This window comes from Lepisosteus oculatus, unplaced genomic scaffold, assembly GCF_040954835.1.
Source record: "Lepisosteus oculatus isolate fLepOcu1 unplaced genomic scaffold, fLepOcu1.hap2 HAP2_SCAFFOLD_88, whole genome shotgun sequence".
NCBI classification, from domain to species: domain Eukaryota; kingdom Metazoa; phylum Chordata; class Actinopteri; order Semionotiformes; family Lepisosteidae; genus Lepisosteus; species Lepisosteus oculatus.
This window is the reverse complement of record NW_027168426.1, coordinates 342368-370330: the sequence shown is the minus strand read 5'-3', so window position 1 is coordinate 370330 and position 27963 is coordinate 342368. Positions and strand designations below refer to the sequence as shown.

General features: G+C 45.0%; 8 non-coding genes across 8 annotated transcripts; 3 read left to right on the top strand and 5 right to left on the bottom strand.

The window, feature by feature from the left end:
• Nucleotides 1-2554: 2554 nt before the first annotated feature.
• On the bottom strand, nucleotides 2555-2696 carry LOC138236270 (U4 spliceosomal RNA). The gene has a single exon (XR_011188563.1). It is a non-coding gene; the product is annotated as a U4 spliceosomal RNA (small nuclear RNA).
• An 8581-nt stretch (nucleotides 2697-11277) lies between these two features.
• Nucleotides 11278-11349, top strand: trnag-ucc (transfer RNA glycine (anticodon UCC)). The gene has a single exon. It is a non-coding gene; the product is annotated as a tRNA-Gly (tRNA).
• An 8763-nt stretch (nucleotides 11350-20112) lies between these two features.
• On the bottom strand, nucleotides 20113-20194 carry trnas-gcu (transfer RNA serine (anticodon GCU)). The gene has a single exon. It is a non-coding gene; the product is annotated as a tRNA-Ser (tRNA).
• A 4068-nt stretch (nucleotides 20195-24262) lies between these two features.
• Nucleotides 24263-24334, bottom strand: trnad-guc (transfer RNA aspartic acid (anticodon GUC)). Its single transcript has one exon. It is a non-coding gene; the product is annotated as a tRNA-Asp (tRNA).
• Nucleotides 24335-25530: 1196 nt separating this feature from the next.
• Nucleotides 25531-25603, top strand: trnav-aac (transfer RNA valine (anticodon AAC)). The gene has a single exon. It is a non-coding gene; the product is annotated as a tRNA-Val (tRNA).
• Nucleotides 25604-26177: 574 nt separating this feature from the next.
• On the bottom strand, nucleotides 26178-26249 carry trnah-gug (transfer RNA histidin (anticodon GUG)). Its single transcript has one exon. It is a non-coding gene; the product is annotated as a tRNA-His (tRNA).
• A 201-nt stretch (nucleotides 26250-26450) lies between these two features.
• Nucleotides 26451-26522, top strand: trnae-uuc (transfer RNA glutamic acid (anticodon UUC)). Its single transcript has one exon. It is a non-coding gene; the product is annotated as a tRNA-Glu (tRNA).
• A 1149-nt stretch (nucleotides 26523-27671) lies between these two features.
• On the bottom strand, nucleotides 27672-27743 carry trnad-guc (transfer RNA aspartic acid (anticodon GUC)). Its single transcript has one exon. It is a non-coding gene; the product is annotated as a tRNA-Asp (tRNA).
• Between the last annotated feature and the right edge of the window lie 220 nt (nucleotides 27744-27963).

Here is a 27963-nt window from a genome sequence, read left to right as displayed (position 1 = left end):
TTCATTATACATAAATGGTTGGAGTTCTATTATACGGATAAATTTAGAGGACTATTATACATATATGGTTGGAGTTCCGGATAACTTTAGAGGTCTATTATACGTATATGGTTAGAGGTCTATTATACGGATAACATTAGAGGTCTATTATACGTATATGGGTAGAGGTCTATTATACATCAAAGATAGATTTTATAGGTGTAGAAACAAGTAAAACAAGCCAATGATTAGGTTTAGAAATGTATTCTGAAAATACACATTCACACCTGAAACATATGTATTTCAAATTATACATTGTATACAATCAATCAACAATCAACATATGGGCAATAATCATAAAAACACAACTAGTCTTAAACTTCAGCTACAAATTCTGGTAACATGGCAATATACAGTATAGTAATGACAAACACAAAACTAATTACATTAACACACTAACTCAAAACCACATTTTGATTCAAATATACATTTTAAAATGTACAACTTCTATATTTCCAAGAAAAAAATATTACATAAAATATAAAATATTGCAATGGAAGTTAAGACGATTTTTGTCCACTATTTGCAAACCCTGTCTAATTGTCCTAACAGTTAGAACCAAAAACCTATTATTTTCAGAGTCCAGATCTCCTGGCCCCCTGCCTTGCATATGCATTCTTCAAGTAACACATTGCGTGCTCCTTTATTTCTTTTTCTGTTGATGTAGGGTGGGACTTCAGCACCGCAGCTAGGAGAAAATTATATAATATTACTTCCCAAATAAATGATGATTAATATCTTCTTTAGTATAATCTAAAAAATGAACGGTTTACTAAGCTCAAAGCTGAAATAAATGTATAAAATTTGGCTTGCATCATAGCAGTTGAGCAATAAAGTCTGTCCTAATTAAAGAGTACCCAAAGTTTGAAAGTACAACATAGAATAAGAATAAGAGAAACGGCAAAACGATTTTGTGTCATCTTCCCCATTCACACTATTTTATGTGCCATTTTTTTGCTTATTCACATACTATTTTAATCAAAATAATATTAAGAAAGATCTGTATGTATTCAGATAGTATTATTATTGTTCATACTTACTCGTCAAAAGAGGATTGCTGAGATATTTTCGGATATACTTTTACGTTTGAAAAACGTGTCCAAAATGGTGACCAACGAATACTAGCAATGCATTGTGGTATATAACCGGAAAATATGCTGGGTTCGATATTTTCTCAACGTATGCGTTTATTAATGTTGTCGATATTATGGTTGAAATTTAACATTGATAATACATCGCTGCTATGAGCTGATGTGCAATTTTAACGCATGCAATAAGTAAGGATCGGTCACTGTTGTATGGTATTATATATAATGACATTATGGAATAGGATGGGGACAGGCCTGGCATCACGGGGGGAGGGGGGAATGTCGCCCCTTCAGTTTTGGGCAAAAAGTTTTACCTAACTTAATTTGCACCCTAAAAAAATAGTTGTACTTTGTCAATGGTCAGACAACACTAAATGACACGAACAGTCACTCAGTCTGTTTGATAGGCAGGAGGGCTATCCGTCCAGGAACTGCACATATTATTGAGTGTCAACATTACGATCCTGTTTGCTCAGGTGGACCGATTCCTTGCAGTAGTTTATCATTATACTTAAAATCGTTATATAACTAGGACTAGTTATAGCAGTCTGTGCTTTCTGTTGGTTTTACAACATTTTTTTCTTAACGATTCAGAACGTCCATGTAGCTGCAAAAATGAACGCTTATGGTACTTTTCGCTCCAGGCAATACAAACCTTGAGAGTGACGAAAAATGTGAAACTGAACTTCATCGCAAATACCAGATTGCTAGTCGTTATCTTCTATCATGAAGCACTAATCAACGGCATAGCTGCGAGATTTCATTTGGGTAGCTGCACCGTACAGCTCCGTTTCAACTGAAATATCACTCCCCCCTCAGAATTTCAGACGCCCCCCTACAGATTTTTCCTCGGGCACCGCGCACTGATGGGGGACTTTTGTCAAGAAAATAAAAATAGAAACTCTATAGGCACTCAAACATTTTACTGTTTTTTTTCAGGCAGGTGGCAAGACCCCCTCAGCAAAACCCTTGTATGCCAAGCTGTGGGCATTGATTGTGTGCCGCAACTAGGAGTATACGGCACTCTGCACAGTGTACGAAGTAAATTATTTTCGCAGTAATTAATTTATTATATTTACTATATTTATTATACACGTGTAAATTAATTGCTGCGAAAATAATTTACTTCGTACACTGTGCAGAGTGCCGTATACTCCTAGTTGCGGCACACACGATACATACAGTAAAAAGCCTCAGGCACTGTGTTAGATGTGTTTTCGACGTTATATATGCGTTTGTTAATGTCGTCAATTTTACGGTTGCAATTCGACGTTGATTATACTTCGAGGCGACGTATATATACGTATAGCCGTAATTTCACCGTAAATATACGTATATTCGACGAATCAATGCCCACTGGGAACAAGCTCGCTTCTTTCTACCATGATGTCACCATGACCAAATCTGTCTTTAAACACCTTGCTCAGTCTCTAACGAGACTGTCAAAAATTGCTTTTGCCGATTGTATTGCAAACCGGCGGAAGCGGGGTATTGGGAAAAGTTTTCAACTAGCAATAATCCCGCCTCGGCTAAACCTCACAGGCTACGATACTGCCACTGCGCAAAGCTGACGGTTGCCAGGCAACCGCGGGGATCCTATGGAAATCGTTATCAATCGTCTCATGGCATGTCGTTGCTGTAACGCTTCATATTTGTCGTCTTCTTCTAGCTTGAGGTTTTGAAGAATTTCATGACAGACAAGGGCTCCGTTGGGAACAAAGAAACCCGTTGATTCTTTTCAGCAGCAGAAATACAACCCTTTAAATACAAGATGACAGAACAATGACGAAGGGCATGCCGGGAGGAACTCATGCACTACAGAGGAAAGGGGGCGGGCACGTACAGTTCACATTCAAGCCACAAGTACTCTTCTCGGATGTTGCACAAACAAATCCTAATGTCTTGAAAGCATTGCGGCATGTTTGTGTCCCACTTCCCGTGGCTGCAGGATGACTGACATGAACGGACAAACACAATCTGTGGCGTTTAGCGTGACATAGTCTTGCAGGCATCGTGCTGTCTCACTGCAATACTATACCGCTGGAGGAAACAGTCCATCTGGCCATGAAACTCATTTGAACGTCTAGCTACAGCAACTAACAATATCATGATTTATTCAGGATGTGTGGAATCAGCACGTCCCGGAGACAGCTTCCGAAATCGTGAGCATTCTCTGGTGGTAGGGGCGTTCAAGATGGCGCTCAGGTGGGAGGTAAAGTTTAGTGGTTGAGGATTTTTTTTGAGTTTTTCATGACCTGAATGTTAATTTTTGCTTTTTTTGACTACAGAAAAATAAGGACTTAACACTACTTGTTTAAACTTCAGTTATAATTGAAAGAAAAAAAAACGTTTTTTTTTAGGTTTAAGAATTTCGATATGAGTAACACTGGGAAAAGAAAAGAGAGTGCTGGGTCTTCGAAGGAGAAGTCTAAGAAACCTCAATCGTATATGTATAGCACTACAAGAAAATTGATGGCAACTAAAGGGAAAAGTGAAGCAGCTGGAGGGGACGTGGAAAGAGTGCTGGAGATGCGCTCGTACGCGAGCGTTCGCAGCCCAAGTGAGACTCAGCTGCCAGAGGAAGAGCCGGAGTCCCTGCCCAGCACACCTGTGAAAACCCCGGCAGCCAAGAGAGGAAGGGGCGACCTGACGCTGGAGGAGCTCCAGACCAACATCTTCAACATGATGGCACAGAGCATGGGTGAGCTGAAGGAAATGATTTGATCTAATACAGTCGCAATCGAAAGTCTTAAAAAGTCCATGGACTGTGTGTTTAAAGAGGTTGAAGACTTAAAGAGTGAAGTAAAAGTTCTTAAACAAGTAAATACCAAACAAGAAAAGCATATTAAAGAACTTGAATTGAAAGTGAACGATGTAGATAGATACCGTCGATGATGGAATTTAAAATTATTTGGAGTTAAAGAGGAACGTGATAAGGACCTTGTTGCAACAGTGAAGGGTATCTGTAAAAGGACCCTGCCGGACCAGGAGGACGTAATATCTGTAACGGACACGAACTGGAATCCGTGTCAGATATTGTAGAAGACCCTATGCGATGCGGTAAGAGCTGGAGAAAACAGGAGGCGTGGTAAAAGGAACACAGAGGGGTTTAATAGTGCACAAAATAATAGTGACAGTCCGTGAGACAGTGTACGGGGAAGACAAAACGGCATCCAAATCCAAACGAGTCCAAGGGCAGGTCAAAGCACAGTCCGAAAGTCCATCAACTGGAAATCCATCCTGGAACGCGACAAAGTTAAAATCCCCGAGAGAGGGGAGCACACAGACGAACGAAACATGGAGGTCCAAGGGTGACGGGGCGAGATCCTCCAGACCCCGGGCTCAGGAAACGGGAGGTGTCGGGGATGAGGCCTATGCCCTCAGGAGACGGACGTAGGGTTTCCTGGTGCTAGGCGGGCCTCGCGACATCTTACCCTAATGATGAGCCCCGAGGACTGGAGGAGCTGGTCTTTAAATAATAACACTAAAAAGGTACACCTGGAGAGCTAAATGACAAGAACGATAATGAGAGCAGTGGAGCGCCCTCTAGGGAGGGATGTCGGGCGTGACAATATCGGCCATTGACTTTGTTCACAGGCTCGGGAGAGCGAACATGTCTGGGCAAGTGCGCCCCAGATCGATTATAATACAGTTCACCAAGAGGACGGCGAGGGACATGCTGTGGCGAGCGGCGAGGGAGAATGAGTATTTGAATGGGAACAAACTGAGGTTTGCAGAGGACCTGTCTGCCGCGGACAGGAGTACCAGGAACCAGCTGTGGCCCCAGGTTGAAGCTGCCAGAAGAGAGGGGAGGAGAGCCTACTTTGTGGGAGCGAGGGCCTTTGTGGATGGGAAGGAGATTTGCTCCCAGTGACTGCTCAGTTAATGATTATGTTTGGTTATATTTGTTATACCAGTATATACTAGTGTTTCTTTAGTGTTAGTTTGGAATGGTGTAGTTAAGTGTTAAGGACTGTTATAGTTCTGGTTGTTGTAACAGAAGAAATAAGGTTCTTGATCCCGAGATGAAGTAAAACAGATGAGTTTATTGCATGCAAGGAACAATAAAGCCGAAGTCTTGTTTCCCGCAAGAAACAACAAAACCGAAGTATTGTTCCACGTACTGTTACAAACTTTTGGGTTATATAGTGTTTTCTTCTCCGTTTCTGACGTCACTCGGTCTGATGGTAAAGAGGGGGGTTCATGGTATTTGGCCAGTTTACGATGTTCTGGGCAAATGGTCAGTTTAACATTACACCCAGGGGGGTTCCTAGCTTGCATCTGCAATCCTTATCAGTTAACCCCCTTTCCTGCCATAAACCCCAGCTTGTGACTTAGAAGTCTAAACCCCCTACAGAAAGGATTAAATTCAAACCCCCGTCTTCACATCTTTCTTCATTCCCCCCTTATAAAATATGGCATACGTCAGTGTAGCCTATTTTTATAAATACAATGTCAGGGCAGATCTTTCCTTTCTTGGCGAACAGGTATGTATTGCCATGTCATTGTACGTTCCACGGTTATAGCAAGATGTGATACATTTTTTTGTGAATGTGATGATTACAATTATACATATAAACAATACTACTCCTACGGATAAACACTATAAAAAGGTTCCACCCCAGGCCCCAAACACAGACTTTACCCATACTGAAATTTCTGTCCCTCATTGTAAATGTGTTGGGCCAGATCTGAGATGTGCTCAGAATTTTCAGGAATATATGTGCAGCATTCAGTGCCAATTACTGCACAAGTTCCTCCTTGGGCCGCCAGTACATAATCTAAAGCTAGTCGGTTCTGCATGGCCACTGTTCTGAGGGCTACCATTTCATCATTAACAGCCTTCAGACTAGATGAGGTAGAATTTGCTAATTCTTCTAAAGTCGAGGCCATTTGAATTAACTCTCGACTCAGAAAGTTCATGCCGGCTTGTGGAAATATTATACCTAAATAATATTCCCAATCAGCCAATTTTCTTTGTGGTCTGTGGTTAGGTCCGAAGGGGCTGTGGATTTGAACACGGATATGAGGAACCACATATCCTAAATAACATGAGCCAGACCACTGGGCTGGCAACCTTGGGTAGGCTCGTTTTCCACAAATGAAATATGTTCCGTTTGGCGCTCCCCATGCCTCTGAAAATAAGAAACTTATACCGAATTGTGGGGTGTGCCGATCCCATCCTGGAATTTGGAAGGTAGAGGTGGATATATTTGCAGCGATGGTAAGGTTGCAACGACTCCATCCAACCAAGTGCAGACCATTAGTGTGCTGAAAACATATGTTTCCCTCACGTTCCTTATTTAGAGTCAGGTATGGTGGTGTATGGCTTCTGTTATATTTAGGAGCGTAAGAGCCTGTGAAACTCGTGGGCTCTAAGCCTCGCTCCTGTAGATATTGTAATGTTGTGCAGGTTAAAGTCGTGTTATGGCAACCCCCATAGTTTGTCATATTAAAATTTCCTAAATTATCCCTCCAAATGATCATGCCTATGACTTCCTCGCGACGCCAAGGAATGGCTCCCATAGGAAGTCCTCCCTGTACATATTTGGGTAATGCGGCACACACCCAGCAGGCACTTTGGTTGGTTTTCTTAGCTAGGATAGGAGAGGCCTAAAAAGGAATTAATTCCATGTTCTCCTTTGTGGGAGAGATGATCATTAATTCCTGCGGAACATAGTCCTACAGCAACAATTATTGTTATAAACAGAAATGATTTCATTCTGAGTCTGTAAATGGGGATGAGGCTCGTCGGCAGTGTGGCGCGTGGATCCAGCGATCTTTTCCTTCCACTCGAACCGCAGACTCGGTTGTCAACAGGATCTGGTAGGGTCCGTCCCACCTGGGCTGGAGAACCTGTGAAGGAAATTTCCTGATCCACACCCACTCTCCTGGGATGAGGTCGTGCCCTCCTTCAGGTGGTGGTCCCCACGCCTCCAGGACCTGCTCGCGGGCTCCTTGTGTGGCCTCTGTCAGCAACTTGCAATAATACAAAGGAATGGTTGATCCATCTGAGGAAACCCCAGTCTCAGCACCTGTAAGAGAACTTGATTCAAATTATTAAAGGCGGCTTTTGCTGCGGGAACCAAGGCAATCTTGTCCTTGTACTGCACTCCCCCCTTAAGCAGATCTGTTAAGAGTTGTGCTCACCCTGTAAAAAACATTGCACCCAGGCCCTGTTAAAATTTCACAATGCTAGACACAAAAGGGCCTTATCATAACTGCTTCTATTAGACACTCTAAAGCTGAAGCAACTCAGACTTGTGGGTTTCCTCGTCAGGGGAAGCACTCAGAATACCATCAACATACTGAGTGATCACAGCCAGTTGAAGCCACGTGATACCCTGTTCTGCATAGTCATTCTTTGTAATGCATAATATTCCAACCCAATAGATCTGGAATAAAACCACCCATTAAAATCTGGTACTCGGCAAGTAAAACTTGCTGTCCCAATACTCCTGTGGCCTCCTGCCATCTTCCCATATACATTGCTCTATAGTACACTGTTGAACAGAGGAGTGAAACAAGCAGGACAGTAGTGCTCCAGTATCCCCTAACAGAGAAACCAACACTCCATTAACAGTACATTTTTATCCACTGGACTGGGACAGACTTAGGGAGGCTACAAGGGATTTACAGGATCTAATCGTTAGGTAAACAGATTTTCTCACAAGACGTTATTCTCCCCAGTCTCGATTCTAAACCTACACCGTTTCAGCATGTCTGGTTTCGAGACATTCGAATAAAACCAAATTGTTTCCATTATTGCAACTAATTGTATAAATTACAATTTATAATAATTTATAATAATACAAAAACTGTTTAACTACTTTTACGTCCACCTGCACTGTACTTATACGTTTCAGACGCTCTTATATTTTCCAATCTCCTTAAGTTGATTTTCGTCAAGTCTCTTTAGTTACGTCTCTAGCCAGTCCCGCTGGCTAAACACACTCACACCGTCATTTAGTATACCAAAACTCACAGTTACACACATACATGCCGGCACACAAATTCATAAAACACACATACACATCGAGAATATATTTTTCTCTTCGTAATACAATGTGCTGTATTCTTGTTTTACTTCTACATGAATCCTTTTAATTCCTGAAGCGCACTCCAGGTTCGCTGCATTTCTAATTTCGGGTGCGGTACTTTAGCCCACCGGTCAATATCTTACGGTTTTGGATTTGATCGTATGGGGGAAATCAGGGAAGGTAGGTGCGATTGCAGACCCCCTCGACGGGGTGCGAGACAGTGTTAGAGTGGCACTGTCATCAACGGCGCCAGCCCCTGCTACATCAAGTCCTTTCCCACTTCGAGTGAGAGTACAGATCTGCGGGCGCCCTCCCTCTAACAGGGGAGACCCTGATCCGTCTTTATCACACTCATACCAAGTGTTATCCCAATCAGACCCCCCTTCTCCATATGGCCACTGAGGGAATTGATCCCAATTATTTTCGTTTCCTGCCTGTTTGTTCCCCTGTGGGAGAGCAGGATATAACTTAGTCGCTGGCTGCAGCACATTAACCAGTGCAGCGTGACCAGGAGTTAATTCCTTCTTTAGTTTCTCATTCTCCTGTACTGCCTCTTTTAGCTTTTTTTCTATACTCTTTCGTAGCGATTAAAATATCTTTTCTTCCGGGTTTTTGTTTTCCCCGTAAACACACTTTTAAGTCACATCCCAATTTCTTTTTTTTTTTTCTCATGTATCTGCCACCACTGGTGCCGGCCGTGCACCAGGGTGGGAGCTACATGCTTGTGCTTTTGCCAATCAATACTCATATATGCTTTCTTTACAGGCGTCTTCGCCCCCAAATTCCCTCTGACAAACTCAGCTTTTTCCATATTTTTCTCCTTCTTTTCCGTCAACTTACACTTTTCCGATATTTAAACGGACCCTTCCACCACTTTCTCAAACCATCAGTTAGCGCACATGTTCGGTCTCTTTAAGATTTACTTTTGTCGTGTGTGAGGTAACAGCTCATTCAGTAGGGGGATGTTTTCACTTGGAAAAACCTGTGCATTACTGCACTCATTCAGCCAAGGGCGTCTGTTACCTCCAGATCTAAATGCCTCTCCGAGACTTTAGAGAGGACTTACACCGCACTGTTCACAGGTAAGAAACGAGACCTCGAAAACCCCCTTTCTTGATCAGTAATTCACCATCCCCAGAACGCCAGCATCGCTGCTTTTGCCCCGGGGTGGACTTACGCACTGAGCTCAATCAGGGCGATTCTCGGGTCTCAACGTCCTTTAAATCCTGCTACTTAATGCTTTGCTCTTTATTATGAGGTGTGTTTATGTTAGTGTCGTGCGTGTGTATATGTATTTCACAAACAAGGAAAACACCAAAAACATACATACATATATCTCTTCTACTCCTGTTTCCTTTAAAACAAAAAAAAAAACCACGCCACGCCAGAAACCACGCCACTCCAATCTGTGCACGATCAAGGCGTAGCTAATCTCAGGACCCCGGGCGTAATTAAAGCCCACACCAATCCTGGATTATACGTGCATTTAATGCACCACTCAGCTCCAGAACCCCGGGCGCAATTAAGGCCCACACCGATCCCGAGCCACAGAACTCCGGGTGCAATTAAGACCCAAACCAGTTCTGACCTTCAGAACTCCGGGTGCAATTAAGACCCACACCAGTCCTGAACTACGTGCATTTAATGCACCACTTGCTCTAGAACCCCGGGCGCAATTAAGGCCCACACCGATTCTGAGCCTCAGAACTCCGGGTGCAATTAAGACCCAAACCAGTTCTGACCTTCAGAACTCCGGGTGCAATTAAGACCCACACCAGTCCTGAACTACGTGCATTTAATGCACCACTTGCTCTAGAACCCCGGGCGCAATTAAGGCCCACACCGATTCTGAGCCTCAGAACTCCGGGTGCAATTAAGACCCAAACCAGTTCTGACCTTCAGAACTCCGGGTGCAATTAAGACCCACACCAGTCCTGAACTTCACGGTAAGGGTCCAAAACCCGTTAAAAACTCCACGCGCAATTAAGGCATACACCAGCTTCGAACGCCTGTACACAATACCGCGGAACCCCTGCCAGACCAAATTCTGGGCTTACAGCAACCAACCCATTACATACACCGGTGCCTTCCCCGGGCCAGAGGAATTCAGAAACTCACGTTTACTCCGTCATCTCGGGCGATTCTCGCAGGGAGCAGAGATTTCCCAATCGGTCAGAGAGAGTCGGGACTTTTAAATAAAAGAGGAGTCCTTACCTCTTAGTTATGTGCGCGCTGACCGTCTCTCCTGCCGATGGGAAGTTCTGCGCCTTCTGGAGCATCCGCCGACTACGCCAAATTTGTTGTAACAGAAGAAATAAGGTTCTTGATCCCGAGATGAAGTAAAACAGATGAGTTTATTGCATGCAAGGAACAATAAAGCCGAAGTCTTGTTTCCCGCAAGAAACAACAAAACCGAAGTATTGTTCCACGTACTGTTACAAACTTTTGGGTTATATAGTGTTTTCTTCTCCGTTTCTGACGTCACTCGGTCTGATGGTAAAGAGGGGGGTTCATGGTATTTGGCCAGTTTACGATGTTCTGGGCAAATGGTCAGTTTAACATTACACCCAGGGGGGTTCCTAGCTTGCATCTGCAATCCTTATCAGTTAACCCCCTTTCCTGCCATAAACCCCAGCTTGTGACTTAGAAGTCTAAACCCCCTACAGAAAGGATTAAATTCAAACCCCCGTCTTCACATCTTTCTTCATGGTTCTTTGAAAAACTCAATAGTTTAGACAGTCTTAGAGTTAGTTATTTGCTTTTGTGTATGTCTTTTTCATGAATGCCAGAGGTACTCGAAATGTTGTTAAAAGAAAAACTGTGTGCTGAGTTTTATTTTTTACAGGAAACGCATGCATGTTGAAACTAAAGTTTATAAATAATTGAGAAATATTAAAGCAAGGAAAATATGATACGTGTAAAATATACAATTTGATCACATAATTACTTAATTACCTCTGGTAGTTAAATGCTTTTTTCTGCTGCGTTTTTTTTCTCTTGTACATGACTCTGATCCTCTTGTTGTATTTGTATTTGTAAATTCTATGTTTAATAAAAAAAAATTAAAAAAAGCATTCTCTGGTGGTGTCCTGCAGGCTTCCTGTGGGTGTGCGTTGGTGGTATAGTGGTGAGCATAGCTGCCTTCCAAGCAGTTGACCCGGGTTCGATTCCCGGCCAATGCAGTGGCGAATGTTTTCAAATGCTGTCATGAGCCTTGGATTGTGACTAGCAAAGCAAAGCCTTTTGAAAGAGCTAAAGCACTGAAAAACGGAATTGAGGGAGAATCTTACAGGGGATTCTGAGCGGTGTCTGCATACACGCAGTCCGATACGGGTGCTGAAAGCTTGAGCTACTCTCAATGTCGTGCTGGCTTTCCCCGGAGTAAATCTGTTACATTGAAAGAATGCTTCTCGCAGGTTCAAAAAGGGACCCTTGTTAATTGGAGAAATCAATGATTTCGAATGAATTCTGTATGCGTTAAAAGACAGCTATACACAGAAAACATGCAGGACACTGCTCATGATGTTTCCCGAGCCGAAACACAGTGCGTTTTTTCAAGCCATCTGACAAAGCCCGCCCACTGAAAACTGCAGCAGATCGTGTAAAGACGTTCAACTTTGTAACTACTGCACGCACAGGAAGCAGAATAAATTCCTCTTTTCAAACTGTCAAAGGTTTGCTTTACGAACGCCGCAGGACATCGCACAATCTCTTTTGAACAGGGACAAACGATTTCTTATGGGGCGCAGTAAGTACTGTTACTGTCACTGCTCGATACCGACGTTGGCCTACTATACCATGTTCAGCCACTGCTAGAAAATGTACGGCTCTAGCACCGGAGCAAACAACAGGAGGGCCGATGTCGAACAGGCACACGTGTCAGAGATGGAGAGCGATGAGAATGGGATTCGAACCCATGCCTGCAGAGCACAATGGATTAGCAGTCCATCACCTTAACCACTCAGCCACCTTGTCGACGAAACTGGGCTGTCCGGACATGGGTTGGCGCGCTCCAGATGATCTTTTTCTTTTTTTCCCCACATACTCGAGGGTCATTTTCCTGTTCCACATGTGATTTCAACATTTTCCTTGGGAGATGTCAAGCCAGCAAGCCACTGCTGTGGTTCAGTGGCCAGTGTGGAGTTCAGTGGCCCTGTTTACACAGAAAGCACATTGAGCTCCTTGGACATGAAAAGTTCCAGATAAAAGCCATTTGTCATCCTTTCTCTTGGTGTCGATGTTGCTATTGTATGTAAAGGTGGCAACTTGCTCAGCGAGCAGGCGGAGCACACACCGAATGCAGATGTGTCTGAGTGGTGTGTCCAAGTGGCTGCAAAAGGACAACACTCCTGGGGCCCCGTGGCTTAGTTGGTTAAAGCGCCTGTCTAGTAAACAGGAGATCCCCGCCTACGGCTAGACTTAATTAAATGCAAGTATTCATTTCCTGTCTTTAACGCGACTTGTTTTTCTTAAAATGGATGCAACTTGCAAAACATGAAATACAAGCCTTGCTAATCAGCGCTAGCAGCTGGCAAAAAAAAGGAGTCAGCTATTTTTTTTTCTTTAACCTTAACCCTGCTAACGGAGAAGAGTTAAACGACCGAGTCTATGCAGCTTAAACGGTGCGCAAGTCGGGTTCTTAGCTGAAAGGGTGGTAAATCACGCTCACCCCAGTCCTTAATCTTTTAAAGAGGATACAAAATTGAACCTAGTCGCCACATCACATACATCCTGTTAAATGATAAAAAGGTAACATCTATCCTCGCTCCAGAGTAAATCTCACGTTGAGGGCATCTTTTTTTTCACTTTACCGTGAGTCGGGCTCGGCTGCACAGAGGAGAGAGCAGAGCAATGAGGTCACAGGGACAGGGGAGTCACACGCTGGCGGTTTGAATACGCGGAAGATCACTGAGGGATCCACAGTATGTGGACCCTCCGTTCGCCATCAGTCCACACTCCGGACTCTGAATCCTGCCATCCGATTTAAGATCTCGGCGGAACCTGTGGCGCAGTTCCTTCTTAAAACGTAATCTGGTGAGCATTTCTAGAATCGCACTTGTATAGATGCAGCCTTTAATGTGTTGCTAGGTTAAAATTGATGACTTCTTGTATTTCAGTAGGCAACTGCCCTCTTGATTTTGGATTTAATTTCTTTATTACAGGGGCGCTTTTATGAAGACAGAGTCATGTTCAGGTACTTTGCTTGATGGAGGAAGCTCATTTCGGACTCTGTGATCTGCTCACCTGGAAAGGTCTGCTGTACTACTACAAGAGAGAAGTAGGGTCTGGAAGAAGGGACAATTTTATGATGCTTTGGAAGATAGTTTTTTTTTTCTTATACTGAAAATGAAAAGTAGTTGTTTCTATATGGACTCAGTCTTTGGAATTTGTATATTTATACATTTCAGTGAACCCTCAGCCATTCCTTCTGTATTGTAATTCAATTTCTCTTTTAAAATTCCTTCCCCACTTCTTGGACCTGCAGTTGCTGAACTCCACAATGGCTTCTATTGGAAAGTCTGTGACTGAGACCATTATTTATTTAGGAGCAATGAGCAATTCTTATATAAATGCAATAAAATCATTATGCTCAAACTATGAGAGAGAATTTTAAGGATAATTTAAGAAATCAGTCTTAGCTTGTTTCTATACACAGATGGTATTATTTATTTTCAAAGGAAACCCGCGAGGATTCCCCTGGTGTGCAAGATGTGCCTGAATACTTTTGATCAGCTTCCTGCTCACTTCAAGAGGGCGTGTATGAAGCACGCCACGGCAGAAGAGATCAGGTGGCCTCTCAACAGGCGAGGGAGGACATGATGAATCACCTGAAGAACGGGGTCATCATGGATTACCACAGAATAGAGATCAAAGGACACTTTGTGGGCTTGAAATACAAAGAAAATCATGTTCTATGGGACAAGATAAATACAAAACTTAAGCTTTTATTTTAATTAGATTTATTTATAAAGCATAAGCAATCATTTATTACATTAATATATGTGAAAATAACATTTTAGCATCATACGTTTAGTATATTTAGTCCCTAATGCTGAAAGAAATGATCATAGAACATGACATCTAACCTTACCTGCTGTGTTTTTAATCCCTATTGCTCAATGCACGGTGAAAGCATTGCATACATATGTCTGACAATGAGGAATGGGCCCCTGAGACAGTCATTTGCCTGTTTCACAAATGATCGTATTTTTTTAGAGATTCTGTTTGGGATTCAGATGTGCATTCGGACAGCAATCCCTTTCAAGAAATGATACGTTCTGGATGAGGTCAAAGGTGCTGGAACACTGTATCTAGGATGTGTTTGCAGAGACTGTGTGTCTCCTGCTTCAACGCAGTGAGAAATAGATGTGCTCCTGTAATTCATTGGTACATGCCCAGGGCAGTAAGCAGTCTGAGGATTTATTTCCAGACGGCATAGAGCAGTGAAGCAGTGAAGTAGTGCAACACACTGGATCATTATATTATTAGAATCTATTCTACTTAAATTATTACATTATACACAATTTGAGTTCATTTTAAAAAGTAAAAGGTAATGAAAGGAATGCATTTTCGTAAGAAAGATAATACCGATATGCATGTGATAATCTTCCTTATATCATGTAGTGCGTCATTTGGACACTTTGTGGGATTGAAATACAAAGAAAATCATGTTCTATGGTACAAGATAAATACAAAACTTAAGCTTTTATTTTAATTAGATTTGTTTATAAAGCATAAGCAATCATTTATTATATTAATATATGTGTGTAGCGGCGAGGCTTATTAATAAGGCAGAATTAAGTGTTCTGAGCCTTCCCAAATGAGGCCCCATTTCTCTGTTCATCTCTGTGGTGCAGCCACAGAGAGACTATTCATGCAGGGTGATTTAAGGTCCTAGGACAGCTCCCAAAGGGGGATGCACTTAGCTAAGCCTGGCTATCATGATCAATGGTCATCCATTGGCGCCTATCTGTCTAGGGAGTGCCAGTTGGACATCTGGACTGCATTACTAAGTGTCAGGACTAAGTGACTCATATCTCACCTTGATCAATCAATCAGGGACTGGTAGGGCCGAGTAACCCACGTGGGACTCTGATGCCCATGGAACTTTCAGCCAATCAATGAGCTGAAGTTCCTCCAGGTAAAAACAGGCAACACAGAGAGCCTGTGAGATTCAGTAAGATTCAGAAGGGAGGATTCAGAGGATTCTGTGGACAATTCTAAAGGGAATTCAAAGGAGAATTCCAGGGCAGGGCGGCCCAGGAGCAGAAGGCTCCCAAGGGCAGGACATTCTCGCAGCGCGCCTCCTGACCATCCTGAGATTCAGCCCGGACAACCACGGAACGGCCAGTGTGTCCGAGTGCCAGAACTTTCCTTTGTTCTAAGAGTCTAGAGCGGAGGTTGCCAGAGAATAACCAGAGGATCCACCCGAGGTTAGCACCAGCAGCAGGCCTCGTGAACAGGTCGGAACTGTGGACAGCTGAATCACTATTCAGAACTAGCTCTTCATCAGAAACGAACCGGTCCTCTTCCTGACTTGCTGGGACCCACAGTCATCTTTTCTCCTGTGCACAAACTTTGCTAGTTAAAGCCCACAGTGAGCATCAGCAGCGCAGCGTCGCAAGCCGCACAGCACAGCCTGGCACGGAGCCAGAGAGCGCGGATTGGACAGCAACAGCCTGCAACTGTTTCTTTGTGCCCGCAGGAAGATCTGAATCCCCAAAGATTGGATGAGTATTCAACTTCAATGCATTACAGCTCGAGAATTCAATTGTTATCCCAACCAGTTGATATCAATTTAATTCCTAAGAGTTATGTACTTGTTTGAGTATCTAATGTAGAAGTTATAACCAAGTTCATTAACGAAACGGTCTTAATGAATGATATACTGAACGTATGTCCTCTTGATATGTGTAACACTTCGTAACTGACTGAATATATATCTTTTGTATTCTGATAACCCTCTCGATAAGATCTGTTAGGTTTACATGCATATTTTATGTATTAATAAATGTATCCTCGTGTATTAGTACCTGTGTGTGCGCGTTGTTTGAGTTATGTCACATGGTTGGATTCTAAAGCCATCAAAAGAATCAACTTTGTGATTTACTGCTACAATTAATAATTGTCTCAGTAAATGCCCAAACCCTACAGAACTGGTGCCTTCAGAGAGCCACTACATTTAATTTTGCTATGGCAACATTACATATTTGGCGTCCCTGAGCCGGTTTTCTTACATGTGAAAATAACATTTTAGCATCATATTATTACATACAGGTCTCTAGCTTCAACACAGTGATATATATATATACTCGGTGATTTATTGGTACATGCCCAGGTCAATAATCAGAATGAGGATTTATTTCCAGACGGGCTACAGGTAGTGTTGTGAAATACTTCAACACACTGGATCGCAGATTTAGACCCCCTGCACTCTTACTCCTTAAAAACCAAAGAAATGAAGATATGTAGCAATCACATTGCAACAGGGCTGACAGTGACTTAATGCTTATACTAGTGGACTTCTGGTACCTTTAGGGTACGGTGTTCCCTGAAGGGCTCTCAAACCCCGCATTTCAGATGCCTAGCTGTTTCGCTGATGTGTTGCACCTCAGAATCACTTTTAAACCTTACCTCTGGTATCTTTAATCCCTATTGCTCAACGCATGGTGAAAGTATTGCATAAATGTGTCTGAAAATGAGCAATGGGCACCTGAGAGACTCATTTGCCTGTTTCACAAATGATCATATTTGACTAGAGATTCTGTTTGGGATTCAGTTGTGCATTCTGACAGCAATCGCTTTCAAAAAACGATACATTCTGGATGAGGTCAAGGTGCAGGAACACTGTATTTAGGATGTGTTTGCACTTATTCTGTCTCTAGCTTCAACACAGCGATATATGTATATGCTCACTGATTTTTCGGTACATGCCCAGGGCAATAATCATTATGAGGATTTATTTCCTGATGTGCTAGGGGTAGTGTTGTGAAATACTTCAACACACTGGATCGCAGGTTTAAACCGCCTGCACTCTTACTCCTTAAAAACCAACAAATGCAGATATGTAGCAATCATATTGTAGCTGACACTCATTTGCCTGTTTCACAAATGATCATATTTTACTAGAGATTCTGTTTGGGATCCGGATGTGCATTCTGACAGCATCTCCTTATCGCGGCTTTGCCCTTCTCTTTGGACAATATCTCCATCTTGTGGTCGTTATTGGTAATGTCTAGACAACATCTCCATCTTGTGGTCGTTGTTGGTAATGTCTTCTTATGCCCTTATTTATTTTAATTCTCTATTAGTTGATTCTAGAATCTCTACAATGGAGATGAAAACATCAGTTTTATAGCAGACAATATGACATTATTTATAGTCCAATTAGAAACTTATTACCCTGTTTTTAACATAATAACAAATTAAAATTGATTAAAACTAAGTTTGGAACACCAGGGAACATAACAAATGATTTTTAGGAAAACCATGAGGTTCTCTGTGTCCAATGCCTGCAAGGGGAGAAAGCTAGAATCCTTTGATTTTTTCAAAATTTGAAAATAAACATCATATAACAACAGCTTTCATTCCTAGGAGTGAAAAATAACCATTTTTGAAGACATAGTAGTTTCTAAAACACTACAATAAAGTTAAAAACATCAGTTTTATATTACATTATTTTTAGTGAAATTAGTCATTTATTGCACTATTTTTAATAAAATCTCTAATTAAAAGTGATTAAAATTAAGTTTGGAACAACAAGGAACACACAAAAAAAAGATTTTTAGGAAAACCACGAGGTCCTCTGTGCCCGATGCCTGCAAGGGGAGAAAGCTAGAATCCTAAAAAAAGGTAATCAATTCGGATTAGTTTCCTTAGAGCTGGTTCAGAGTTTGCTCAAGAGTTTACCTTTCACAGATGCGCAAAGAAGAATGTTGGGGGTGCACGCTTCAAGGCGCCTTACAGCTGTAGGGAGTGATTTGAGACGATTCGTGGCGTGTGCTCATTCCCATATACCGTACGCCCCGGGGTGCAGTGCTAGGATGACGTACAATACCGCTTGGGCACGTAACGGCGTTATATGCAAGTGCGGGACGTGAGGGTTTTGCGTTTGTTCGTTTTGTTTTGCTCTGCTTTGCTTTGTTTTGCTTTCCATCGCGTTGGTAAGAGCATAAATAAAAAGGCGATTCCTGTGTCGACCACTAATGTAAGAGCTATTTCAAGTGCGCCGTGGTGCGGCTTTTCAAATGCTTAACAGGATGATTTTGCATGCACGCGTGCTTTCATGCAGTCGTGTGTGCAACCATGTCTGCTTACGTGCAAACGGGCGTGGTTTCATGTATGCAAAAAACTTTCCTGGGCTCTTCTGAAGCACATAAAATTATTTGGAGATATACATTTGTCTTATTTTCCTCTTAGGCTCTAGAATTGATAACTTTTTTTTCATTTTTGGCATTTTTCATCATTTTCCAGAAAGTGGTTGCAAGCCCGATATCATGCGAAGAAACTTCAGGATTCCGGGATCAGTCAATGGATTTTCTTCAAAGTTGGATTTTTGCACTCTGTGGACCAAGAGATGTTGTTCTATAATGTTTTTTTTTTTTCAAATTTAAAAATATCATTTTTTCATGGAGATTTGAATGGGATGGATTCACCCTCCTTTAGCCAGGACAGAGCTCCAGGAGCCTGGGTAGGATTCTAGCTTTCTCCCCTTGCAGGCACCTGGCACAGAAGACATCATTTTTTTCCTTAAAATCTTTTTTTTTTTGTGTTCCTTGTTGCTCCAAACTTAATTCTATTCACTTTTAATTAGAGATTATATTAAAAATAGTGCAATAAATGACTAATTTCACTAAAAATACTAAAAGTAATATAAAACGGATGTTTTTAACTTTATTGTAGTGTTTTAGAAACTAATGTCTTCAAAAATGGTTATTTTTCACTCCTAGGAATGAAAGCTGTTGTTATATGATGTTTATTTTCAAATTTTGAAAAAGCAAAGGATTCTAGCTTTCTCCCCTTGCAGGCATCGGACACAGAGAACCTCATGGTTTTCCTAAAAATCATTTTTTATGTTCCCTGGTGTTCCAAACTTAGTTTTAATCAATTTTAATTTGTTATGTTACAAACAGGGTAATAAAGTCTTAATTGGACTATAACTAATGTCATATTGTCTTCTACAAAACTGATATTTTCAGCTCTATTGTAGAGATTCTAGAATCAACTAATAAAGAATTGAAATAAAAAAAGGGCATAAGAAGACATTACCAACAACGACCACAAGATGGAGATATTGTCTAGACATTACCAACAACGACCACAAGATGGAGATATTTTCCAAAGAGGCAAGAGGGGCAAAGCTGCGATAAGGTAAAATCATTTTTTGAAAGAGATTGTTGTCAGAATGCACATCCGTATCCCAAACAGAATCTCTAGTAAAATATGATCATTTGTGAAACAGGCAAATGAGTGTCAGCTACAATATGATTGCTACATATCTGCATTTGTTGGTATTTAAGGAGTAAGAGTGCAGGTTTAAACCTGCGATCCAGTGTGTTGAAGAATTTCACAACACTACCTCTAGCACATATGGAAATAAATCCTCATAATGATTATTGCCCTGGGCATGTACCAAAAAATCAGTGAGCATATATATATATATCACTGGGTTGAAGCTAGAAACACAGAATAACTGCAAACACATCCTAAATACAGTGTTCCAGCACCTTTGACCTCATCCAGAACGTATCATTTCTTGAAAGGGATTGCTGTCCGAATGCACATCTGAATCCCAAACAGAATCTCTAGTAAAATACGATCATTTGTGAAACAGGCAAATGACTGTCTCAGGGGCCCATTTCTCATTGTCAGACACATGTATGCAATGCTTTCACTGTGCATTGAGCAATAGGGATCAAAAACAGAATGGAAACAGACATGGAAACCAACGAGGATGGGATTTGAACCCATGCGTGCAAAGCACAATGGATTAGCAATCCATCGCCTTAACCACTCGGCCACCTCGTTAACAAAACTGGGCTGTCCCAACTGGGTTGGTGCGCTCCAGATGATCTTTTTCTTTTTTTTCCCTCGTACTCGAGGGTCATTTTCCTGTTCCACATGCGATTTCAACATTTTCCTTGGGAGATGTCAAGCCAGCAAGCCACTGCTGTGGTTCAGTGGCCAGCGTGGAGTTCAGTGGCCCTGTTGTACACAGAAAGCACATTGAGCTCCTTGGACATGAAAAGTTCCAGATAAAAGCCATTTGTCATCCTTTCTCTTGGTGTCGATGTTGCTATTGTATGTAAAGGTGGCAACTTGCTCAGCGAGCAGGCGGAGCACACACCGAATGCAGATGTGTCTGAGTGGTGTGTCCAAGTGGCTGCAAAAGGACAGCACTCCCGGGGCGCTGTGGCTTAGTTGGTTAAAGCGCCTGTCTAGTAAACAGGAGGCCCTGGGTCTGAATCCCAGTGGATAACCGCCTACGGCTAGACTTAATTAAATGCAAGTATTCATTTCCTGTCTTTAACACGACTTGTTTTTCTTAAAATGGATGCAACTTGCAAAACATGAAATACAAACCTTGCTAATCAGCGCTAGCAGCTGGCAAAAAAAAAAGAAGTCAGCAATGTTTTTTTTCTTTAACCTTAACCCTGCTAATGGAGAAGAGTTAAACGACCGAGTCTATGCAGCTTAAACGGTGTGCACGTCGGGTTCTTAGCTGAAAGGGTGGTAAATCACGCTCACCCCAGTCCTTAATCTTTTAAAGAGGATACAAAATTGAACCTAGTCGCCACATCACATACATCCTGTTCAATGATAAAAAGGTAACATCTATCCTCGCTCCAGAGTAAATCTCACGTTGAGGGCATATTTTTTTTCACTTTACCGTGAATCGGGCTCGGCTGCACAGAGGAGAGAGCAGAGCAATGAGGTCACGGGGACAGGGGAGTCACACGCTGGCTGTTTGAACACGCGGAAGATCACTGAGGGATCCACAGTATATGGACCCTCCGTGCGCAATCAGTCCGCACTCCGGACTCTGAATCCTGCCATCCGAGTTAAGATCTCGGCAGAACCTGAAGCGCAGTTCCTTCTTAAAACGTAATCTGGTGAGCATTTCTAGAATCGTACTTGTATAGATGCAGCCTTTAATGTGTTGCTAGGTTAAAATTGATGACTTCTTGTATTTCAGTAGGCAACTGCCCTCTTGATTTTGGATTTAATTTCTTTATTACAGGGGCGCTTTTATGAAGCCAAGGGACCAGGGAGCTGCCCCAGTACTGGGATGGCCAGTTCGAAATCATAGAAACTATTGTCAATTCCAGTCCCATGTCAGTGCGAGCAGGGATTTTGACATCTTGTTTTGCTATGTTCTGCACCAACAGGCAGGTGGCTCAGCCATTCCGTTCCAGTCTGGGGGTACAACAGACTGCTAGGTTCAGTCTGATAAACTGAGCTGATGGTTGGAAGAAAACCATCTCAGCGTCCATTCTCTGTCCCTTCTTTAGGACAAGGCGTACCGGAAACCCTGCTGTTGACGCAGGAACGATCAGGTCCGATTCGTTTACTACCTGGCAGGCCTGAGGAATCGTCTGACCTGACCGAATGTTCTCGGGGTCACCGCTTAGAGAGTGGGCATCTGGGTCCACCCGTTTCCACAGCACACTGTTTACTGTGTCCAGCTGGGCGCCCAGTCGAACCAATAGGTCTGCACCAATGCAGACCGAATGGGTCAGCTGAGGTGCTACCTGGAAGTAGTGAGCAAACTTCCTTTTTCCGATGGAGATGGAAGCTACACAGCTTCCTTTGCTCCAAATGGACCTATGAGGTGGGGGTGCCCACCACAGAACCTGTGACTGCGTCACCAGGGTCACCTGACAGCTTCGCGACAGGTCCTCGAACAGACCTTCACTGATTATGGACTTCTCAGAGCTGAGGCTAAGAATTACATCATCAACCTGCACTTCTGCCACCTGGACCCCCTCCCACCACCATGGGGTGGTAGTCCTGGACCCCCTGAGGTACCAGGGTGCACAGAAAGGACTCCCATTCATTACCGGACAGGGAGATCCACTCTTCTTCAGGGATGAAAAGGGGGTGTGCTTTACCTGGCGGGTCAAGCAGCTGCTCGGAGCACTGCTCCTGTAGTTGGGAGACCGTGGGAGTGCTGGCCTGGGCAGGACTTCCCTGTAGTTTTGGAAAGCAAGAAGAGACATTTATTCTCGTCCAGAGGAACCAGGAGGAACCTCCAACTCAGCTATAGTGTTCAGTGGGCACTGTGTGATCACAGCATAACCACTGAATCCCCCTTTTTGCTGTGCAACAGGCTTAGGGTTTTTGACCTGAGCCCACAATTTTCCACGCTGGCAGTCCACCAGAGGCTCCAGCCTGTCAAGCAGGTCTTGGCCAATGAGTAGTGGCTCTGTTTTTAACCTAGAGATGTAAACAGGATGCACCACGTTCATTGGCCCGAACCTAAGTGCCACCCACACTCGGTGTGTGATCCTGGCATGATCCTGGGTATAGCTGGAAATATCTATCTTACACGGTTCTACCTTAAGTCTGATGCCTTTTCCTATCGCTACTCGTTTGAGCTCGCTGAGTAGATCGGCTGACATCAAACTAATTTCAGCCCCAGTGTCAATCAGTGCTTCTCTATCTAAGACGTTTTCAAGAGAAACCTTGATATAAATACGCCTTGCTTTGCCTTTCTGGCTGAGATTCCCTAAGAATTGTAGGAAGCCTGCCTTTTCTTTGACTTCAGGGGCGGGGTCAGCGCCCAACTCAGAGTCACAGCCTTCTTCCAGACAGGAACCCTCCCACCCAATCAGATAGACTGAGGGAGGGGCTTGGGACGGATCCCCGCCTCCTCCAGTGAGAAGGGGCGTGGTCCCCCTAAGCTCATTCACACTTCTGGCATTCGCTGCGGAAGGTTTACCCTGTCCTGATCTCTCAGGCAGGGCTTGTTCAAGCCTGGCCAGGCGGGCTGCAGTCGACTCCCTTCGTCCAGTCTTATGATAGACTCTGCCTGAGCCCTTGCCTTCCCCGTAGCGCTCACGGCGGCTCTGACGCTTAGTGCGGTCCTGCCTGCCTATTTTGCGCCGGGGCTTAGCGGGGCTTACCTTCGGCAATAGGATTTATACTCTCCAAGATGATATTTGCACTTTCTGGAGAGGCGATTTTCTCCACTTCAGTAGCCCGATTTCGTCGATTGCGTGGAGAGGGCTGTAGAATGTGGCGCCGTCTTTCCTGCTCCGTCCATGACAGGCGTGCTGGTCTCTGGAGAGAGAGCACGGTCCATCAGCGCACCCCAATAAAGGCACTGGAAGCAGCTGAATCGCATTGGTGAAGCTCAGCGCTGGGCCGCTGGGCACATCTGACCACAGTTTCCGTAGTGTAGTGGTTATCACGTTTGCCTCACACGCGAAAGATCCCCGGATCGAAACCGGGAGGAAACAGACTAGACTTCTTCTGTCGCCACGCACAAAAGGGGATTGGGGATTCGCCTAGTGCTGTGATCGAACAGACCCACTCACCTCTTAGTGTGGCGGGATCTGCACAGTGCATGTCGCAGCGCATCCTGCTTTCACTTCAATGCGCGTCCTGATGTACCCCGGTCTCCCGCGTGACAGGTGGGGACAGGTGACAGGTCCACGTGACAGGTCCTATACTAACGAGGAAGACATCGCTCTCTCCGACCCCCGGCATCGTGTCCCGACCCACCGTGCTGGAAGCCGACTCGTGCTGTGATTCCTTTACGGAGCAGAAATGACAACCGAGGAGCCGAGAGATCATTTCAGCATTTCGCGTCTGAACGGAAAACACAAACGACCAACTCGGAATGATTTGCCTTTGACGCTTATCAAAGCGTTCTTTGTGCATCGAACAGACCCACTCACCTCTTAGTGTGGCGGGATCTGCACAGTGCATGTCGCAGCGCTCCCTGCTTTCACTTCAATGTGCTTCCTGATGTCGAGTCGTGTGCCGTGCGGAGGCTCTGAAAGCGAGAGCAATGAAAAGGTGCACGACGCTGTGTTAGAAAACAGAGAAGTGAAAGGCAGTCCTTTCTCTAAGGAGGTAAAAGAAAAGCTACTCCCCGTCGGGGAATCGAACCCCGGTCTCCCGCGTGACAGGCGGGGATACTTGCCACTATACTAACGAGGAAGACATCACACGCTCCGACCCCCGGCATCGTGTCCCGACCCAGCGTGCTGGAAGGCGACGCGTGCTGTGATTCCTTTACGGAGCAGAAATGACAACCGAGGAGCCGAGAGATCATTTCAGCATTTCGCGTCTGAACGGAAAACACAAACGACCAACTCGGAATGACTTGCTTTGGACGCTTTTCAAAGCGTTCTTTGTGCACGACAACTGCGCCGCCTAGCAGATACAAATGGGTTGTACAACTTTGAAGTAGCAAATGGAAGAGGGCTAAGCCTCCTCTCTTTTAGCCCAGGTTCGATCTGTCTCCCAGAATCACCAGGGCGCACGCACACACACACACCCGTGCCGTTGAAGTACTCTGCTTCATTTCTAAGGGCAACTCAACATTCACTCCTACCCCGAGTGCAGAAAAGACAGCGTCTGCAGCAACAGCAGCTCAGGTCTCTGCACAGGAGCTAAGCTGCCCCCATCTCCTCTGCTCTGCGGCTCCTACGGAGTGGAGTCCTGCCTGGAGCCGTGTTTGCAGGCGGCGGCTCCCCGCACCCTGTCTGTGCGTCGTGTCCAAGAGCTCCTGGGAGGAAGAGAGAGCCCTCCGACTCGGGGGCTTTTCCACGGTCTGTGTGAGGAGGGGCGGGTGTGTCCAGCAGCTTATCGAGCGGAAGCCTGGGGCGGCGGAGAGCTGTGATCGTGCAGACCTTGAGGTTTCACCTCTTTGTCTGCTTTCCCGCCCTCCCTCCGCCCAAGCTCTGCTCCAAAGTAGCCCGGCAACCCCTCACACCTGCACGTGTCACAACCTAAGGTGTGGTCATGAGACACCCATGGGGTGTTGTTCTGTTCTTGCTAATTGTTTCCTGCCCGTCGCAGGCAGGAGTCCATGCGAGGAAGATGCGCTGGACAGAGCTCAGAGGGCGCACCTGGGTGGCTTTCCTTCTGAGTGACGTTCCTGCAACACTCTCCCGCTACTCTTGGTGCGCTCATGCCGCAACACAGGAAGGCTGGAGCAGGTGGCTGTGGGCTCTGTGCACCGCCGAAATAGCTCAGCTGGGAGAGCGTTAGACTGAAGATCTAAAGATCCCGGGTTTCGGTGTTTTGTTTCATCGCGCCCTTTGTTCCTCTCTCCAGCGCCCCCTGCCTAAAGTGACGCGTCCCTTTCTCAGTCCGAAACGCAAGCGAGACACCAGCAGCAGTCCCTGCAGGTTTCCGTGGTGTAGCGGCTATCACGTTCGCCTAACACGCGAAAGGTCCCCGGTTCGAGACCGGGCGGAAACAGCCTCGTTTTGCACGCTCCTGTACTTCACAGAGGTATTGAGCGACCGGTCATTTGTTCCCAATGTATTTCCGGTGCCTTCATGCACTCTTGTACCAAACGCACGTTCCTTCTGTATGCGGAGCCGATCATTTGCAATTGGGCTGTGCCGACAGATCAGGACGAGCTCTGTCGGCTCAATAGCAGCGCAGGACCTGCAAGAACAACAGAAAGATTAGCATCCAGCGGGGGCTTCTTAGTGAGCCCAAGATCTCATCAAGAATCGGCTCCAGCAACAGGGCTGGGCGCATTGTTCCATTCTCCGACCACTCTCGGTGTAAACAAGTCCCTCCTGGTCTCTGCTTGAATTGCACTTTCCTGCGTTTGCTTTGGTGTAACTGGCTTCCCCTGCATGGGCGAATGTGAAGAAGATCCTTAGTAAGTCATTGAAGAAACCCGAGAAGAGGTCGGAGTGGTCTCTGTCGTTCATCAACGATCCAGTCAGGCAGTACTCCTCTGTAAAGCGCCGTTCGTTCACATCAATTGGCTTTTTTTTGCCTTCATTCGTGCAAGTAGTAAAAGCAGACGCCCCTATTCTGCCGTGACCCGGATTCGAACCGGGGTTGTTGCGGCCACAACACAAAGTACTGACCACTATACGATCACGGCGAGTTACCGATACACACGTGGCAGGGCGGAAAAGGCTGTGCTCTCTTCGTGTGACATAATTCGGGAAAGTCCTGACGTTGCATTTCAACTGAGCCCCAGTATACATCGACCCTTCGACACTCTGAGTGACAGCTCTCTTGCGTGTTTTCTCATATTTATGTAGTTTGCTTGCATGATGCCCGGAACAGCAGGGTTGTGCACTCCCATATGGTCTAGCGGTTAGGATTCCTGGTTTTCACCCAGGCGGCCCGGGTTCGACTCCCGGTATGGGAACGTGTCAATCTTGCCTCCTGCTTTCCAAAAAATCAGCACCGTGTACGAAGGAGCCGCATTAAAACTACTCAACGTGCGAGAAGAGGGGGCGCTTGTTTCCAGCCGAAACTTCTCGCGTGTGAGACGAGCTGACCATCGCTGCAGGAGGTGGGAGGGTCACTCTGGTAGACAGGGCTGACCTTCGGCAATAGGATTTATACTCTCCAAGATGATATTTGCACTTTCTGGAGAGGCGATTTTCTCCACTTCAGTAGCCCGATTTCGTCGATTGCGTGGAGAGGGCTGTAGAATGTGGCGCCGTCTTTCCTGCTCCGTCCATGACAGGCGTGCTGGTCTCTGGAGAGAGAGCATGGTCCATCAGCGCATCCCAATAAAGGCACTGGAAGCAGCTGAATCGCATTGGTGAAGCTCAGCGCTGGGCCGCTGGGCACATCTGACCACAGTTTCCGTAGTGTAGTGGTTATCACGTTTGCCTCACACGCGAAAGATCCCCGGATCGAAACCGGGAGGAAACAGACCAGACTTCTTCTGTCGCCACGCACAAAAGGGGATTGGGGATTCGCCTAGTGCTGTGATCGAACAGACCCACTCACCTCTTAGTGTGGCGGGATCTGCACAGTGCATGTCGCAGCGCATCCTGCTTTCACTTCAATGCGCGTCCTGATGTACCCCGGTCTCCCGCGTGACAGGTGGGGACAGGTGACAGGTCCACGTGACAGGTCCTATACTAACGAGGAAGACATCGCTCTCTCCGACCCCCGGCATCGTGTCCCGACCCACCGTGCTGGAAGCCGACTTGTGCTGTGATTCCTTTACGGAGCAGAAATGACAACCGAGGAGCCGAGAGATCATTTCAGCATTTCGCGTCTGAACGGAAAACACAAACGACCAACTCGGAATGATTTGCCTTTGACGCTTATCAAAGCGTTCTTTGTGCATCGAACAGACCCACTCACCTCTTAGTGTGGCGGGATCTGCACAGTGCATGTCGCAGCGCTCCCTGCTTTCACTTCAATGTGCTTCCTGATGTCGAGTCGTGTGCCGTGCGGAGGCTCTGAAAGCGAGAGCAATGAAAAGGTGCACGACGCTGTGTTAGAAAACAGAGAAGTGAAAGGCAGTCCTTTCTCTAAGGAGGTAAAAGAAAAGCTACTCCCCGTCGGGGAATCGAACCCCGGTCTCCCGCGTGACAGGCGGGGATACTTGCCACTATACTAACGAGGAAGACATCACACGCTCTGACCCCCGGCATCGTGTCCCGACCCAGCGTGCTGGAAGGCGACGCGTGCTGTGATTCCTTTACGGAGCAGAAATGACAACCGAGGAGCCGAGAGATCATTTCAGCATTTCGCGTCTGAACGGAAAACACAAACGACCAACTCGGAATGACTTGCTTTGGACGCTTTTCAAAGCGTTCTTTGTGCACGACAACTGCGCCGCCTAG